General features: G+C 37.2%; 1 protein-coding gene and 1 long non-coding RNA gene across 2 annotated transcripts in view; one reads left to right on the forward strand and one right to left on the reverse strand.

The window, feature by feature from the left end:
* The window catches only part of Gtf2a1 (general transcription factor IIA subunit 1), a 38,029-nt gene extending 37,819 nt beyond the window's left edge, over positions 1 to 210 (reverse strand). Inside the window, exon 1 of the mRNA XM_015494535.2 lies at positions 14 to 210. The gene's annotated coding sequence lies outside the window, so the exon portion shown is untranslated. The remainder of the gene's footprint in view (positions 1 to 13) is intronic.
* Positions 1 to 10,252, forward strand: part of LOC125615332 — an 11,704-nt gene extending 1,452 nt beyond the window's left edge. Inside the window, exon 2 of the long non-coding RNA XR_007345927.1 lies at positions 10,086 to 10,252. This is a non-coding gene — a long non-coding RNA (uncharacterized LOC125615332). The remainder of the gene's footprint in view (positions 1 to 10,085) is intronic.
* Positions 10,253 to 10,592: the final 340 nt, after the last annotated feature.

The following is a 10,592-nucleotide window of genomic DNA, read 5'->3' on the forward strand; positions in this document are numbered from 1 at the left end:
CCCCTACACTCACGCGGTCACGTGTTTGGCACCCAGGCGGAAGTTTCTGACAGCCCTTTGCCTACGAGGGATTTTGAAAGCATTGCTGGACGAGGCCCGAGTTCAGAGCTAATTGGGCCGCCTCCTCAGATGTTTCAGGGTTGTCCCTCGCTTTAGGAGCTAGGAAATGTAGCAGCGGCAGTGGCGAATAATGGCCACGAAGGAGGGCCGGTCACGTGGCGCGGCTTCCGCCCCCTGGCGCGCTCGTACTCGGAACTGAATTTTAAATGCGGAGTCATCTCTGGATTCCTGAGCTCGGATTTCGAGCATCCTTTTGTGCGCGCCTCTACCAGAGGCTGGGCCTTTAGCACGCGGAATTCTGTATGTGTTTTAAAAGGGGATGAAAGCCGACTTGGGCCGGCTGTTCCCACATTCTAGAATTAGAAACCCCAGGAGCCATCTGTTGTCTCTACAGAGTCCCGCTAGGAATCTCTGGGCTTAAGTGCCGCAAAGGGTCGGACTCTACTATCCCAGGTACTTTAAATGACTTCTTACTGTGGTGGAAATGCCATAAAACAAAACTGGATGATGACAGTACAACTTTCCTTGTTGGTTTTTTAATCCTATTTCCAAAGTACTGTGACTCCTCATGGCGAGCGTATAATGGCCAACCACATCTAAAATACATATCCTCGACCTGCCAACTCACATGGTCTCTTGCTGCTAGGAGTAGGCAGTTTGTCCATATCTTAGGGTGCAATTCCATAGGCGTTTGACCTCCGCCACTCAAGTGAATCCTTCCTTTGTATCACCATTTCGTTGCAGAACAGAGAATGTTCTGTTTAGAAGGCAGAATTCACAATACCTGATTTTTCCATTCTAGGAATTTTGAGAGACAAGAAATGCAATCAGGAAGCCTGAGGGAGTTTATACTCAAAAGACAAAGCAAAGAGGCTGGAGTTGTAGCTCAGTGTGGTAGAGCCTTGCCTAGCACATGTGAGGCCCTGGGTTCATCCTCAGCACCACATAAAAATAAATGAATAAAATAAAGGTATTGTATCCATCTACAACTAAAAAAAAAAACTTTAAAAAAAGACAAAGCAAAACAAAGTTTTGTGCCAGTGAATTAAGATTTGAGGACTATCAAAGACATCCTACCAGAGAGGAAAAGATGTAGCCTACCAGGAACTCAAGGGAATAGTACTGATACTCAGAAAATGGAAGATAGTAAATAAGGTTGTGAATGGATGAAGAGAATGTCTATTAACTTCAAGACTTCTTTTAACACCAACTTAACATTTGCACCGCAGTTCTCTGCAGAGCTGCCTGGTCTGTAGCACTTAAAGAAAAAAAAGTTCACAGGAAATCAGTGTTCATAGTATATGAAGTTATAATTGTATCAGAAATTATAATATTCAGATGATAGCCTAAAAAATTATACTAGCCTGAAAAATAAACAGTAGCATTCCTGGCAAGTCTTAATGAAAGGAAAGTGAGGAACCTGAGACAAGTGAACAAAAAATAAAAGAGGGAGACCAGGTAGAGATCCATACACACAAGAGTTTATTTGTCAGAGCTGACAAATAAAGGCCATCTCTCCATAGACAGAGAGTGGCAAAACCGGCTTGGGGTTTGGGACTTCTATGGGGGCAGGCTCAGGGATTGGGGGCTGTGTGTGTGTGAAGGGTTGGGTTGCTATGAAGGAGTGGTAAGACTTTCTCAGAAATGCTCTTGGGTGGGGAAAGCAGAATTTTTCTTAAAATGGCAGCTGTCACTTAATATGCCCATCCAGATGCTAAGCAAGGACCTTACACTTACTACATATTATTTTAAGAGGACTTTTGGTTTCCTCTTTATGTACATATTACCAAGTGTTCACACATGGAGTTCCTCACCTTCCACCTATTTTTTCTTCCTTCCCATTTGGTATTCTTAACTAAGCAGTCAGGTGTTTTTGCCATCAATTAAATTTAAGAACAATACAAACAGGACCTGGAAGTAAATCTGTGAAATTTTTTTCTTCAAAAATCTTCTATACCGGGGCTGGGGATGTGGCTCAAGAGGTAGCGCACTCGCCTGGCATGCGTGCGGCCCGGGTTCGATCCTCAGCACCACATACAAACAAAGATGTGTGTCTGCCAAAAAATAAAAAATAAATATCAAAAATTAAAAAAAAAAATCTTCCATACCGAAATTGATGAGATGTATGTTCTATTGGGTCTGATTTATGAATAATAGAGTGTGGATAAAAGACCTCTTTAAGACTTTCAGACTTCCTGTATACTCTGAGTCTGTGTCTTTTTACACCTTTTAGATTGTAACAATGCCTAAGCACTTGATTAAAATTTACCCAAATTTCTTTCTTTTTCCAGCCCATGAACCTGACTCCGGGTAATCATCATGAATTTCATTCCAATTTATTGGTTTTCCAATTCTTCCTTTAGCTGCAGTATACCTTCAGTCACAATATGCCGCAGTCAGTCTGGGCACAAAATAACCCAGCCGCCACAAAGCCTTGTAGGTTCAAACAGCAACTCTTTATTCCGGAACTCTCACTGGCCCTCTACACACACTTCCCGGGAACACACTCCCTCCACCGGGCTCCCGCGCACCAATTCTCCCGGAACTCCAGGAGAACTCAATGGGAACTCCAAAGTAGTGGGCCCCAGAGGCAGCAGGATCCGCCCTAATCCCAGCAGGATCTACCCTAATCCTGGAGCCGCCCTATTCCCGCCCCCCAGGATCCGCCCTAATCCCAGAGCAGGGTCACCTTTCAACCATTCCCTCTAGCAAAATGCCAGGCGTCATTCCGACTAAACTGTGGCTCTCAACAACAATACATATGTGCCAATTTAGTTTCAGAAAGTGATATTTTCTACTCAGGTATCAAAATTGTGGGCCTAAATCTATGGAAGCTACAGTCCTTTGTTTTACAAAATTGAAAATTTGTAAGTAGGAAAATTTTCCCATATAAGACTAGATTTAGGGCTGGGGTTGTGGTTCAGTGGTAGAGCGCTTGCCTAGCATGTGTGAGGCACCACGTTGGATCTTCAGCACCACACACACAAAAAACAAAGTTCTTTTTTTTTTTTTTTAAGGACTAGATTTAGTGTCATATTTAAATAGTTTTTATCTGAACTTCTAATTCTTTGTTCCCAAAAGCTTGAGTAACATAATTTTAATAGTTATTTATATAAAGCATACTAAATTTCCAAAATGCAAACTCATGTTTTGTAGCAGCCATGTATAGACAGATATATTATAATGCTTTTTTCTTTGTGATGAATCTTTTTTCCTATCTTCAAAATGTTTTATTTGGGAAGATAAAAAGTTAACTCCTCTCTTTTATATGTTAATATACTCTCTAGACACTGGATAGCTACAAAAGACAAGAAAACAATCAATGTATAAATTGTGATGTATGCTAAACAAAATGATACCAAACCTTGGTGTCCAGGCATTTAAATATTTTACTGTTCAAATGAATATTTTAGCAATAATACCAAGAAAAAAATCAAAAACGGCTGATCATGGAAAGAGGCTTAAACTAAAACCTTGTAACATTCCTTTACCTCCATTTTCTTAAATAATAAAACAATAATCTAATATATTTAGGCATCACACAGCTCTTACATACTCAGCAACTGTACTTTAGGAGAATATAAGAGTGAAAAAGCTTTCCTTTTCACCTACTACTAATCATAATAAAAGTTCCTATTATAAAATATAGTGCACAATTGCAGCATTCTTTTCAGTTTTGGGGGGTCAGCGGGGGTGGATACCAGGGATTGAGCCAGAGGCACTTAACCACAGCCACATCCCCAGCCCTTTTTATTTTTTTGAGATGATCTCACTATGATGCTTTGGGCCTCCATAAGTTGCTGAGGCTGATTTTGAACTTGTGATCCTCCTCCCTCAGCCTTCTGAGTGGATGGGATTACAGGCACATGACACCACACCCAGCTCAATAGGATTCATTTAGGTTATTAAAAATACGCTGCTGTTTTTCAGTCTTACCAAAACAATTTAATTTTAATGTATTTAAATTGTATCTGTTTGTTTGGTTGCAGTTTTTTTGTTTTTGTTTTTAGGTTTTTGCTAAAAAAAAAAAAAAAGGAAAAGGAAAATTTTCACATGCAGTAATTTTTGGTATGGTATATGAAAGAAGAAATTGTGGCCTCCACAAATTACTTCTGTTACATGTGCTATGATTTGCTTATAGTTTGGCCCCCAAGGTTTCATGTATAGGAAGGAAACTTTGTTCTTAGCGTGGCAATGTGGAGCTTTGAAGAGGTTGGGCCTACATGCAAGGCAATTTTGTCACTGTGGCCACTATCATTAGAAGAGATTGATACTGGAGCCAGGCATGGTTTGTGCACTTGTAATCTGAACTCAGGAGGCTGAGGCAGGAGGATCTTAAATTCAAACCCAGCCTCAGCAACTCAGCAAGGCCAAGCAATTTAGCGAGACCCTGTCTCAAAACAAAAAATAAAAAGGGCTGGGGATATTGCTCAGTGGTAAAATTCCCCTGAGTTAAATCTGCAATACCAGAGGTGGGGGAAAATGTAGAGATTGATACTGGTCTGGCATAGAGTGAGTTGTTCTCCTAAAAGTGAGTTGTTATAAAGGAGCAAGACTGGCTCTTCCCTAGTCTCTGGCTTCTTGTCTTGCCATGTGTTCGCCCCTTCTGGTATGCACTCCCACGACACCTTCACCACAGCAGAACAAATGAGGCCAACCAAGCATGGACTTTCAGCCTATGAAACAGCTAAATAGACCTCTTTTCTTTACACATTTTCCAACTGCATGTATTTTGTTATAGCAACAGAAAATGGATTCATTAATACTATATGTGAGGAGGAAATTTAAAAAAATTTTAGTATTCTCTTCCTCTCTTATAATTCAAAACTGCTACTTAATTTCTAAAAACAACAACCAACTTGCAGTTCTCATATATCCCAATATATATAAGCAGCTTGGTGGCTTAGAAACATAATTTAGCATGGAGTTTTGGTAGAATAGGACTTGACTCTGCCACTAATTTATTGTATTGTTGTCTGCTGTAACTAATCTTCTCTGTTCAGTAAAATGGAATTATAATCATCAACCTATGATTGTTGAGAAGATCAAAAATACTTGAAAGTGCTTCGACAAGTACTCAGTGGATGTTTTTATTAGTAATGATACATGTATAACAAGTACACCAATATCAGCAAAGCAGAGGAAAGGTCTTTTTAACTCACTTTATAGGAACACTTCCATTTGGTGATGCCAGTAGTTAGTGACTAATTTATGCAGTAATTGGGCAAATTTTTATACCTTAGGTCATGAGTATGCAGCATAATTTTTGCATGTAAATATAATAATTATATGCTGCCATGAGCTATGACTCCTTGAACTGAAAGCTGGCTTATTGTTGGAATTTATCAAGCTAGTTAGTTACTCATGTTCCCTACTGTATCTAACAAAAATTATATATGAATTTATCCATTAATTCAGTAATGCCATTCCTAGGACTCCATTGTGATACTTCTTATAACATCAAAAAAAGAAAAAAAAATATTTCACATAAAGAGATTATATGTCCATGTCCCACATGTCCACATAAGGAAATAGGCTGAATGAAAACTATGGTACATGTACACAAGAGAGTACTAGACAACTGCAACAAAAGTGAGGATCTCTCTCTGGAATACTGTGGAATGGTCTTTGGGGTATAATGTTACGTTAAAAAAAAAGCAAGGTAGAAAAAAGTGTTCCTTGTATATCATCATTTAAGAAAAGAATAAATATATAAATGTGCATATTAAGCTTGCTTAGATTTTAAAAAGAAACCATAGTTTAAACAAACAAAGGTTACCTACAAAAACAAGGAGAAAATAGTGTGGAAAAGACAGGAAAAGAAACTAGACTTATTGAAATCTACTTAATTTTTTAGAAGTGACTCTGGAAACATATAAATATTTTACTTAGTTATAAAAAATTAACTTTTGAAAAGAAGCTCCCCAAACCAAAAATAAAGCAAAGCAACTCAATCTAACTAAATATTACATAACACAGAAAGGAACTTCTTGGGGTTGGGACTGTAGCTCAGTGTCACAGTGCTTGCATAGCATGTATGAGGCACTGGGTTTGATCCTCGGCACCACATAAAAATAAATAAAATTAAGGCATATGTCCATCAACAACTTCAAGAAAAAAAGAGAAAGAAAGGAACTTCTCCAAGTGACTTTAAAGCACCATAATTTGGCTATAGATCTGTAGTGGGATAATCTTTAAGCAATTACTATGTAGTACTACTTCTCCTATAGCTAGGATTCACTGCTCCAGGAATCAAGGGGTAGAAACAGGAATGGTACTACACTGTTACCCCTAGTGAACAGCTAGAAAAAATTTTGCTTCCTGTCCCTACAACCTTATGCTCTGCTGGTCTAGAAATCTTAGTTCCAGAGCTGGGAAGCTCCTGCCAGGAGGCACAGCAATGATTCCATTAAACTAAAAGTTAAGATTTCCTTTTGGCTACTTTGGGCTCCTCATGCCTCTGGTCAACAAGTTAAGAAGGCAGTTACATGTTGATAAGGGTGATTGATCCAGATTACCAAGGATAAATCGAACTATTACTCCACAGTGGAGGTAAGGAAGAGTGTCTGGAATACAGGAGATCCCTTGGGGCATCTCTTAGCATTACCATATTCCTGTTATTAAGGTCAAGAGGAAATAGAACAATCCAATCCATGGTAAATGATAAATGTCTAAGACCCTTTAAGAATGAAGATGTGGATAATTCCTCCATGTAAAAACCAGGACCCACTGATGTGCTCACTGAAGATAGACGGAATACCAAATGGGTAAGAGAAAGTAGTTAAAAGTATCAGTTATGGTCACATGATTAAAAATAAGGTCTGTTAATTGTCATGTGTATATTGTTTTGTTAAGAATATTTTGTGGGCTGGGGATGTAGCTCAAGTGATAGCATGCTCTTCTGGCATGCATGGGGCGCTGGGTTGGATCCTCGGCACCACATAAAAAAAATAAAATAAAGATGGTGTGTCCACCAAAATCTAAAAAATAAATATTAAAAAAAATTCTCTCTCTCTCTCTCTCTCTCTCTCTCTAAAAAAAAAAAAAAAGAATATGTTTGGGCATCTTGCCTCTCTTATTCCTTTATTCTGTAACACCATATTTATTGACAATATTGATTAACTTAATATCAGTTCTTATATGGATGGCACTGTCCAATAGACTAGGGACATAAATAAAAAAATGCAGAAGAATGAGGAAGCTGCTTTGGATGCAAGCTCCATTCTTTTTGAGTAGTGTTATCTATTGTTGCTGCCATTTCCCAAGGACATTGAGGTCCAGCTTCTTCACTCTTCCAGCATAGACTCTGAATAGTGATTCTTTGGGGCAGTTTCTAGGCCTTCAGTCTCAGGCTGGTACTGCATCATTGGTCACTTTTGTTCTGAGGCTCCATCGTCATAGACTGAGCAATTAATGATTTTTCCAGCTCTCCAGCATGCAGATGGCCATTGTGGAACTATCCTGCTTCTGATCATGTAAGCCAATCTAATAAATCTGCTTTTATAATCATAAAAATATATGTCCTGTTGATTTTGTTCCTCTGGAGAACTGACTAATATACTTGGTTTATAAGTACATCAGTTCTATTTCTACCTCCATTTTCATGTGACATTCTCCTATGTCTTCACATCATTTTCTCTCTGTACATCTGTCTTTATACCCAAATTTCCATTTTTATATCAGTCATATTGGCTTAGGGACAAATTTATTTTAATTTGATTGCCTTTGTATATTCCCAAATAAGGTTACTTTCTGAGGTACTTGGAGCTACATTTTTAAGCATATCTTTTTCAGGGACACAATTCAACTTGGAAGGAATCTAGAAGACTAATATTATCATCTCAAAAATTTCAGGAACCAACATGAAGAAATTTCAGTTAGCCTTTGAGAATTATTAGGATAGTACTTGTAGTAAGCTGAATTACATCAAATATTTAAATTCATTACTTATAGTGCTTCTAAAAGAATGAAATATGAAATTCCCATTGAAGGATGCTAGGGAAATGACTCATTATTTAAAGATTGGTAAGTAAAAAGAAGCCTTATCCAGCCTTTCCTAAATGAACTGGACCACTAAGTATCAAATAGTAGGAATAGTGGGTTGAATGGTTGTTCCAAAAAAGATATGGCCATGTCCTAATCTCTGGAACCTATAAATGTTGCTTGTTTAGGAAAAGAATCTCCACTGGTATAATTTACTTAAAAGATTTTGTGATGATATCATCTTGGATTGTCAGATTACCTAGGTGGGCCCTAAATCAATGACAAATGTCCTTTTAAAAGAAAGAACAAAGATAATAGAAGGAGTAGGAAATATGATATAATGGTCTAAATTGGAGGGATGCAGTCACAAAGCATATTGGTAGCCACCAAGAATGCCAACAACCACCAGAAGTTGGAAGAGCCAAAGAATAGATTCTCCTCTAGAGGATGTGAGACCCTGCAACACTTTTATTTTGGACTTCTGGCTTCTAGAACTATGACAGAATAAACTTCTGTTAATTTATGAACTATGTTTATAGTAATTTATTACAACACCCTCCAGAAACTAATACAGTAGGTGAAAAGAAGTTTCTCTATTTTTAAAGTTGCTAAGAAGTAAATAAGGAGTAACAGTATTTCACCATTTTGCAAACCCTAATAAATTAAGAGATGGAGAAACAACTAGATGTTATGTTCTTCCTAATGAAAAACACACTACCATATATGAGATAATTTTGCCCTGACAATACTACACTCCCCAAATAAAAACTCTGTATCTGATCAATCTTCTACATCCCATTAAAAGTTCATAAAACATGCAAAAGATACAGGGACATGTTAAAGTACATATCAGGAATGCAATAAGCAAAGTTCAGGCCTTGGAAAGTTATAGAACAAATGATATGATTTTTAACAAATAAATGCAGAGGGAAGGAGTAGGAATCTATAGATTAAAAGACATTTGAAAAAATAATCAATTGCTTCTTTTTTTTTTTTTTGGTACCAGGGATTGAACTTGGACTGAACTCAGGGGCACTCAACCACTGAACCATATCCCCAGCCATATCCCCTGTTTTGTATTTTATTTAGAGACAGGGTTTCACTGAGTTGCTTAGCGCCTCACCTTTGCTGGGATGGCTTTGAACTCATGATCCTCCTGTGTCATCCTCCTGAGAAGCTGGTATTACAGGTGTGAGTCATAGCACCCAGAATCAATTGCTTCTTGTTCTTTTGGTTAATTTAAAGTGTAAACAGAGAAGTCATAAAATGTATGGAACTTCTTAGAACCCTAACTTGAATCATCTGTTAAAAAAAAAAAGCAATTATTAGAAAATGGAAAATTCAAACACTTGCTGGATATTTGATGAGATTGAAGAGTTATTGATAAATTTTTAAGTATGGTTATGGTTTTACTTGTAAAAGTCCTTATCTCTCAAGAATGCTACTGAAATTTTTAAGGATGAAATGATATGAGCTCTGGGTTTGCTCTAAAACACAAGCAAGACTATTTATTGCTGGGATATGAATGAAACAAGTGTACCCATGAGTCAGTCCTTGTTGAAGGGGAGCACAGGGTACATTGGGATTCATTATACTATTCTATACATTTTATTTTTAAAATTTTCCATTAAAAGTTTAAAAGTAAGCCCAAGTAAGCAATATTTTATAATTAATAGTGGATCTATATCTTCACAATTTATCTTCCAGTCAAAATACTTGATGGGAATTTCTAAGAAAGCCTGATATTCTGATAAATGCAGTCAGTGTAAAACATTGTATTTAATTATATGGATTTCCTCTCTGGTTCTTGGATCTCAGCTAATCCCATGTTTTATCTTGAATCACACATTTCACAACTGTGATTTAGGAAAGTTAAAATGGTGAAAATTAGGGTACTTGTACAGATGTTATAAAACCATACACACACAAAAAAAAATAATGTTGTAGTGGCTAAATGAGCTTTGATTTTCCTGCTATCTTCTTATTCATAGACTTTCAGCATGATACAGCTGCCTTTTTTTTTTTTTTTTTTTTTTTTTCAGATGGAGGTCTCACTACATTACCCAGACTCAGCCTCCAGAGTAGCTGGGAATACAAGTGTGTACCACCTGGCCTGCGACTTTTTATATGCTAAAGAGTTCGTTCTACAATGCAACTTTTTAATAAAATGTATCATGGCAGGGAGATTAAATTGTAGTTAACCTAAAAACTGTGTCTTATAGAATAATTATGGGTTGATTATCTGTTATCTGAAATGCGTGGAACCAGAGTGTTTTAGATAATTTTTTTAGTTTTAGAATATTCACATATACATAATAAGACATCTTGGGAATGGGACCTAAGTCTAAACATGAAATTCATTTGTTTCATAGACATACACATATCCTGATGGTAATTTTATGCAATGTTTCTAGTGTGCATGTTTTGACTGACCTTTCGTGTGTGGTCATATGAATTTTCTACTGTGGTGTCATTTTGGCACATCAAAAGTTTTGAATTTTAGAACATTTCAGCTTTTGGATTTTCAGGTTAGGGAAGTTCAACCTGTA

The sequence above is a fragment of the Marmota marmota genome, unplaced genomic scaffold, assembly GCF_001458135.2.
Source record: "Marmota marmota marmota unplaced genomic scaffold, marMar, whole genome shotgun sequence".
Taxonomy (NCBI): domain Eukaryota; kingdom Metazoa; phylum Chordata; class Mammalia; order Rodentia; family Sciuridae; genus Marmota; species Marmota marmota.